Here is a 7,962-nt window from a genome sequence, read left to right on the forward strand (position 1 = left end):
GCTTAGAACTCACGCCGGGTGCGTGTGCGTGTGTGCCCAAGATCCCGAGAGGAGAATGGAGGAGAAGGGATTGCGGCGTGACCATCCCCTCTGGGGGGTGATTTCTCGCTTTCTGTCTCTATGTCTCTCTCTGTCTGTCTGGCGAGTGCACGTGCCCTATAGCAAAAACCTCTCAAAAAAAAAAAAAAAAGAAAGAAAGAAAGAAAGACTGAGAGAGAGAAGGAAAGTGAGAAAGCAAGTTGCCAGGTCTGGGACTCGAACCACAGTCAGCCATGTGGGAGCACAGCCCCCTTAACCACTACACCATCTGCTGGCCCCAAGCTTACATTTTATCCTACATTGGTATGTTCTAAACTTAAGTGAGTTTACCAAATAAACTAGTATCACTTCTACTTACTATTTAAGATTATGGGAAGTGTAAATTGTGTTTAAATTGAATCATTATTCTGATAAACTTTATTTCAATAGTAATTATGTTTTGCAGTATGTCAAGTGGAAAACAGTTTCCAAGACCTTTAGGTAACAAAACCTGAGACTGATTCTAAATTTTATTAATTCATGGATAGGCACAATCTTAGTCCCTTGAGGCTGCTCTGACCAAGTACCTTTGAGCAGGTCATTAATAAACAATGGAAATGTTTGGCTCAACAGTTCTGGAGACTGGGAAGGCCTGGCTCATGGACCTAGTGGATCAGTACTGGGTGAGGGCCTGCTCCTCACAGGTAGCCTCTACCTCTGTGTCCTCACTGGCTGGAGGGCGAAAGGGGCTGATGAGCTGATGAGACCTTTTTAATAAGGACACTCAGTCATCCTATTTGTGGGGTTGGAGACCTTATCATCTGCTCACACTTGCCGAAGGCCCCACCTTCTAATACTATCACCTTGGTGACTATGTTCCAACACAGGAATTTTGGAGGGACCCAAACATTCAAACCGTAATATTCATCCAACTCCCAAATCATTTCTTTTTTAAAAGTTTCATTCTGTGAGTGAGAGACCAAGACAGTGATAGAGACAGGCACTCCCAACAGGGTCTTAAAGCCACATCCACCCCCAACTTCAGCTGGTCTGGGACCATGAGCTCATGTGTGCATAGTGTTCAGGGAGGTCTCCATATGCAAGTCGAACCTTCCCAGGTGGGTCAGCCTTGAGCACTGCGCTACGGCTGCAGCACCGTCGCCCCACCCGGAGCCTTTCCAGGTAAGCTAAAACATTAGGATATTAACTGTACTTTTAAGTTTGTATGTTCGTGCTGTAAGGCTGTGTATGTATTTGGGTCTGTTAATGAACATGTTCATTTTTGCCACCTTGACAAGTTAAGAGGTGCATCTACACACAGACAGTTGTAGAAGGTTTGTAGAAAGGAATTTTATGTCGTCAAAGCTTGTTAAGGTTTGATGGGTTTATTTGCAATATTTTATAAAAGAGCTTTAGTATTAAATACTGTACTGACATAAAACTAGCATTTGGCTTTTTTTTTTTTCTGTTTAGATTATCATTTTGTTTTTATTGTTGTTGTGTTTTTCAGATTTTTTGCCAGAGTATATGCCCTCTATGGAGAGAGACAAAGAGAAGGAAATTTGAGGAATCACCCCCTAGTGGAGATGGCCACACCACAATCTTCTCCTCCATTCTCCTCTTGGGATTTTGGGCACACATGCACATGTGCCCGGCCTGTTTTTCAAGTGACTGGGTCAGGCACTTGAACCATGTAGTTGGCCATGTGGGATCCAGTGCATTAACCACCATGCCATCTGTGCTGGTCCCAGTCTTCTCTCTCCGCTCTTTTTTTTTTTTTTTTATTTAGGTGTTTCATCATAGGGCAGATGCATTTGCTGGAGAGAGAGAAAGAGAGACAGAAAATAAGAAATCACCCCCTAGGGAGGATGGGCACACCACAATCCCTTCTCCTCTGTTCTCCTCGGGATTTTGGCCACACATGCACTCATACCCAGTGTGATTTTCAGGCCACCAGATCTGGAACTCGAACTATGGTCAGCCATGTGGGAATCCAGCAACTGAATCACTCACTGTGCCACCTGCTGGACCCAGCCCGGCTCTTCTCTTAATAACAGATTATTTAAGGTTTTTATCTTCTGACTTGTTTGCCTAGAGGGCAAAGATTTTGTGTTTTGTCGGAATAAATTCCTATGCTTTAGGATGACTTTACTAAATAGCAACCATGAAGTTCGCAGCCCAGGCCCAGCAACTTGAGAACCATGCTGGGTATGTGTGTGCATGCCTCAAATCCCGACAGGATGGAGAAAGAGAGAAGGGATTGTGGTGTGGTCATGCCCCATCAGGAAGTGCTTTCTCTCTCTCCCTGTTTCTCTGGCAAGCTCATGTGCCCTCCAACAAATTAAAAAACAAGGGACCAGCAGATGGAGTAACGGTTACGTGGCTGGACTTCCATGTAGTCGACTATGGTTCAAGTCCCAGACACAGTGACTTAAAATGCATGCCAGGCACGTGTGCAGGTATGTGTGCCCAAAATTCCAACGGGAGAATGAAGGAGAAGGGATTGCGGCATGGCTGTCACCCTGGGAGGTGATTTCTCAATTTCTGTTTCTGTCTCTCTGACAAGTGCATGCGCCCTATAGCAAACATCTCTAAAACAAACAAATAAACAAAAAGAAGACAAAAATCTAAGAGCTAAGGTTCTTTACAATTAATTTGGGCACACATGCACACGTGCCCAGCATGTTTTTCAAGTCACTGGGGCTGGGATATGAATCATGCAGTTGGCAATGTGGGATCCAGCTCCCTTAACCAGTAGGCCACGGGGCCAACCCTGCCATTCTTTTTTTTTTTTTGGAGAGGTATTTTCGCTATAGGGCACGTGCACTCGTCAGACAGACAGAGAGAGACAAAGAGACAGAAAGTGAGAAATCACCCCCTAGGGGGGATGGTCATGCCGCAATCCCTTCTCCTCCATTCTCCTCTTGGGATCTTGGGCACGCACGCACATGCACCCGGCGTGAATTTTAAGCCACTGGGTCCGGGACGCGAACCACAGTCGACTACATGGGAGTCCAGCGACATAGCCATTATGTTAACTGCTGGTTCCCCCATTTTTCACATATACATAGATTTTATTTATTTTACCCGTGACAGAATAAGCGTATGTGCATGAGAGACACACATCCTCAAAAGACTCAATGCCACAATCCCCTTCCCTCAGCCCCCCATGCGTCAGGATCTTGGGTGTGCAGCCAGCCTGCCTCAGGTCAACTGAGCTTGGGATCCAAACCCACGGCACGGCCTTCAGCACTGTGGTCCAGTACATCACTGTGCCACCAAGGCTGGGCCTCTTCATATACTCTTGGCGTCGAATTTAAAAACCTCCTGACTTAGAAGAGAGATTTTTTGAAGGAAATGGCAAGGGGGTAAAAATGAAGTGGAGTGCTGCAACAGGGATCCTCTGACCACAAGACCTGCAGATGTCTTCCGGGTTAGACTAGAAGGGTTTCTTTTTCTTTTCTTTTTTCTTTTTAGGGAGTCAACAAAAGTAATTGGAAAAGGAAGCAGATAGAGCCTGGCACGTTAGAATTTTCAGGGGGAAAGAACCTAGTAAGCCAATGCACGAAAGCAGATGTCGTGGAAGCGCTGAGGGATTAGCGCGGTGTAGGTGGGTCAGCCCAAGGGGTTGAGACCAGCCGCGCAAGGCAAGCCTAGGCTGGATCACGTCATGTACGGCACGGTGAAGTAAAGGTCAAGAGAGGTGTGCGCTACATTCCACAGCTGGAGCCACCCACAGATCTGCTCCACTGATGCCGGGTGAGAGGGGGCTGACGGGGAGTGGCCGTCACAGATGATGGGATTAGGCCCTGGATTAGTGAAATGGAGGGGAGGGAGCTAAGGGAGATCAGGATGCCCTGCAGGTGGAGCCTGTGGGCCTGAGTCACCCGCTGATGTACTGGTCTTATCTTTAGGACGGGGAGCCCAGCCAGGGAGCAGGCTGAGAGGGCGGGCGTGAGGACCACCTGGTCATGACAAGCAGCAGTGTCCAGGAGGAGGGAGTGGGTTTCCCTTCTCTAAGAATGGGTCTCCTCCAAATTCTGCAGTAGAGCTGAAATTCTAGTAGTGTGGAGGAGAATAGGGCAAGAGACCTCAGTTTTGCCAGGCCCTCTTAAATCGCCCTTGGCTACCCCCACTGGGATACTCCCTGGCCCCACTCCTCTCAAAAGCACAATGAAGGAAACAGCGCACCTTCTCCTGCAGACGCCGACTGCTCTTCGCTTGAGCTCCTGTGGTCAGAGGCGCACAGTCTATTCGTTTCTCAAGGAGCTTCCCCCAAACAAAAGGCTCTCTTCCCAAGAGGAATTCAAGTGCTCGCTCATGACAAACGAAGTATGCATAAACCCAGTTGCAGCAGTCCAGGTGGGGGACCTCCAGAACCACATGGGAGGCCCAAGCAACCTGAGCAGGTCGGGTATGCTGGCATGCACCGGGATCCTAGCTAGCTGGAGCAGGAGGACTGCAGTGTGGCAAGACTTTATATATATACATACACACACACACACACGCGCGCGCGCGCACATGCCACTCTCTTGTTCTTATAAAGCAAACAAACAGAAAACTACATGTGCGGTGTGATCTCAACTATTGGATATTATGTACAGAAAGGCACTAGAAATACACCTGCCAAAACGTGAGCAGTGGATGCTTCTGGCTGGTGACGTCTTTAAGTATTCTTTTCTCTCTTCATGCTTTGCTGTATTTGCCAAAATTTCTGCTTTCAATGTGTATGCCTTGCGCGATTGCAAAATGCATTGTGATGTTGTTCTGTGTGCTCCTCAGATCCACCCTTCTCCCTTGCTGTCCTGCTTTGTGTCCTAGGAAACTGCCCCAGGAGACTGACCTTTGTGGACTCCTCAGTCCCCTTCTATGGCTCCTGGCTGGATTTAGCCACGGGGACACTCCAGCAGAAGACGAGATGGGACATCACCTCTAATGCTCACCCACCCAGCGCCCTCTGCATTCCTCTTAGGTGCAACACGGCAGCCATGGTCCCTCTCAACGGCTGCAGCATCAGCCAGGACCCAGTACTACCTCTGCAAGCCAAAGAGTGGTAACAGCTTCGCTGCTTTGTCCCTGGACACATCACCATCCCTTATTTCCCTTTGCTCTGACTGAACTGTCCCTGCAATAATTCTAATAGGCCCTTTGAGTTTCCCATCTTTCCTTGGTATATGATATACTATATATTAATAAGCCCTTTGAAAGACGACACACTTGTTCCCCCAGCAGGGCAGAGAACCGGAAGTGTATTGATTCACACACACACACACACACACACACACACACACACACATACACACACAGATAAGCATGTGCAGCTCCTGGCACCGACACAGTAACAGAACCTGCCCACTGCACATGAGGGTGTGCACGGCAGCCCCTCCTCAGAGAAATGCCACTGGAGGAAGAATTCCGGGTCAGTTCCCACCCTAGTGGAAGACGGGCTCCTTGCCATCAAACCTGTTCCTTTAAAAAGGGCTACCGCCTCTCTGGAAAAGTTTCACATCATCTACTAAAGCTGGACATGAGCGGACCCGACAGCCCAGCAATCCCATTGCTCCACCAGTGCTCACCAAAAGCCATGCACCTGCTGGTATTTCTAATCCCAAACTAGGAACTACATTTGCATAACAACACACTATGCAACATTAACAACCTGCTAGATGCAGTGCAGATGAACCTCCTGTACATAATGTTGAGAGCAGCCAGACAGACAGAAAAGCACACGATTCTCTTGGTAAGGTTTAAAAGCAGGCTGTACCAATTGCTGTACCAATCAGTGCCAGAATTCAGGTAAGGGGTGTCCTGGTGCAGGACAGCATGGCAGTGTTATTGGTTAAAGAGGTGCATGTTGGTGACAGCTCATCACACCGTGCACTGTCCACTGGTGCACCTGAGTGCACACTAACTTGAGCAAGTCTCTCTCTATGTGTATATATATATATATATATATATATATAAAAGGGAAGGCCATGAAGCAATCCCTTCTCCTTCATTCTCCTCTTGGGATCTCGGCATGCACACACACACACTGGTGTAAGTTTTAAGCCACGGGTCCAGGACTCTAACTGTGGCCGACTACATGGGAGTCCAGCAGTGCAACCATGATGCCACCGGCTGGACCCAAAAGTCTGTATTTTAAAAAGTGCCATGTGTGGAATCCCTGTATACCAGGTACCACTGGCCCCGAGATGGGTGTCGGAGTTTCCTGAGCCTACAGTGGGCTCCTTCCTAGAAGGTGGAAGACTTGTCTCTGCCCCCACCTCCCACCCAAGCATTCCAGCCTGAGCCAACTAGCACTCTCAGAGGGCGGCCAGCCTGGACAAACTAGCAGGCCAGAGCCAGCGCTGCCACCTGCTGTTAGGCCAGACGGTGAGACCCAGTGAACCCTGGTTGAAGACATTGGGTTTCTCCTGGCACTGCCCCTGCAGCCCTGTGGTTCTGGCAAACTCCCCTCTAGGAGTCCCCCTCTGAGAATTGAGGAGGGTGCCTGAGCCAGCGGTCTGATTAAAATGTGGATTCCAGTGCCCCATCCCTAACAGGAATCACAGGCTCTAAAGGCAGGACTTGGTCCTATTTTGAGCCCAAGATAACTCTGGGCCAAGTGCATGGAAAACACCTCAAGGGATCATCTCCAAGAACTTCCCTGGCTTGGTTTTACCTGTCTTTACCCCCCATGGTTCTTGAGGCCCAGGGGCCAAAATCAGAAAGGCTGTGAGAAAACAGCCATCAGATGCCTGGCCTCCAGTATTTCGTTTTTAATTGGTAAGTTTAATACTCTTATATTTACTGTAATTACTGCATACTACAATTTACTGTAATTACTGTATCCTATAATTACTAAAATTTATATTACTATAATTACTGTAGGACTTATTCCATACTTATTACTTAGGGCATTTTCTTTCCTGTTTCTTTTCTGCTTTCCAATAGGCGTCTCACGTTTTCTTTTGCTGGTTTGAAAGCAAACACTGTGTTTTGTCCTGAGGGTGGTTACCACCACCTTGGGTCCAGAGGCGCCATTCGCTCGCCCTCATCAGCTTACGTCTAACACAGGACAGGGTCTCAGCCTGCCCCAGCCCAGTCACGCTGTACCCTCTAGAATTTTAGTGTACATGGATACAGACCGTATTTCTTAGAAACTGACATTTTAAAAACATAATAAACCTCGGGAACCAGCAGTTAGCGTAATGGCTATGTCGCTGGACTCCCACGTAGTCAACCGCGGTTCGTGTCCTGGACCCGGTGGCTTAAAACTCACGCTGGGCGCGTGTGCGTGCGTGCCCAAGATCCCGAGAGGAGAATGGAGGAGAAGGGATTGCGGTGTGACCATCCCCCCCTGGGGGGTGATTTCTCGCTGTCTCTCTGTCTCTCTCTGTCTGTCTGGCGAGCACATGTGCCCTATGGCAAAAACCTCTCAAAAAATATATAGTAATAAATAAAATTAAATAATCCTTTTTTGAAAAAGACAATACACTTTATAGAGATATTTAATCACCCTGCTTTCCGGCATCTCTTGCTGTTTTACCTGGACTTGTTTCTAGGTCAGCCTGTGTGTGGCAGATCTTCCGAAGCCTGGTAGGCCTGAGGGCGTTTTTATCATGCCCTCACATTTAAGTTCGGTACTCTTCCTTCACAGACATTAAAACACTAATGATTTCTTGAACCCGAGATGCCTGTCGTGCTGTCCCCTGCCGGTCTGAGCCTGGCCCGCTCTCTCTGGCGGTTCTGAGAGCCTTCTGCCTTCCGTTCTGCTCCTGTTTGAGACTCTGAGTGAACTCTTTCCAAATAAGGCCTTTCAATTTTCTTGTAATTCTTAGAGTATTATTCTCCATTGTTGAAAAAATTGTTTTTGTTTCAATTTTCTCTACATGACTCCTAATTGTGTGGTTCTTACTTCTATTCTTTGTATTGTATGCCTTCTGAGATAATTCCTAATTC

This window comes from Tupaia chinensis, unplaced genomic scaffold (assembly GCF_000334495.1).
Source record: "Tupaia chinensis unplaced genomic scaffold, TupChi_1.0 Scaffold144276_1, whole genome shotgun sequence".
NCBI lineage: Eukaryota > Metazoa > Chordata > Mammalia > Scandentia > Tupaiidae > Tupaia > Tupaia belangeri.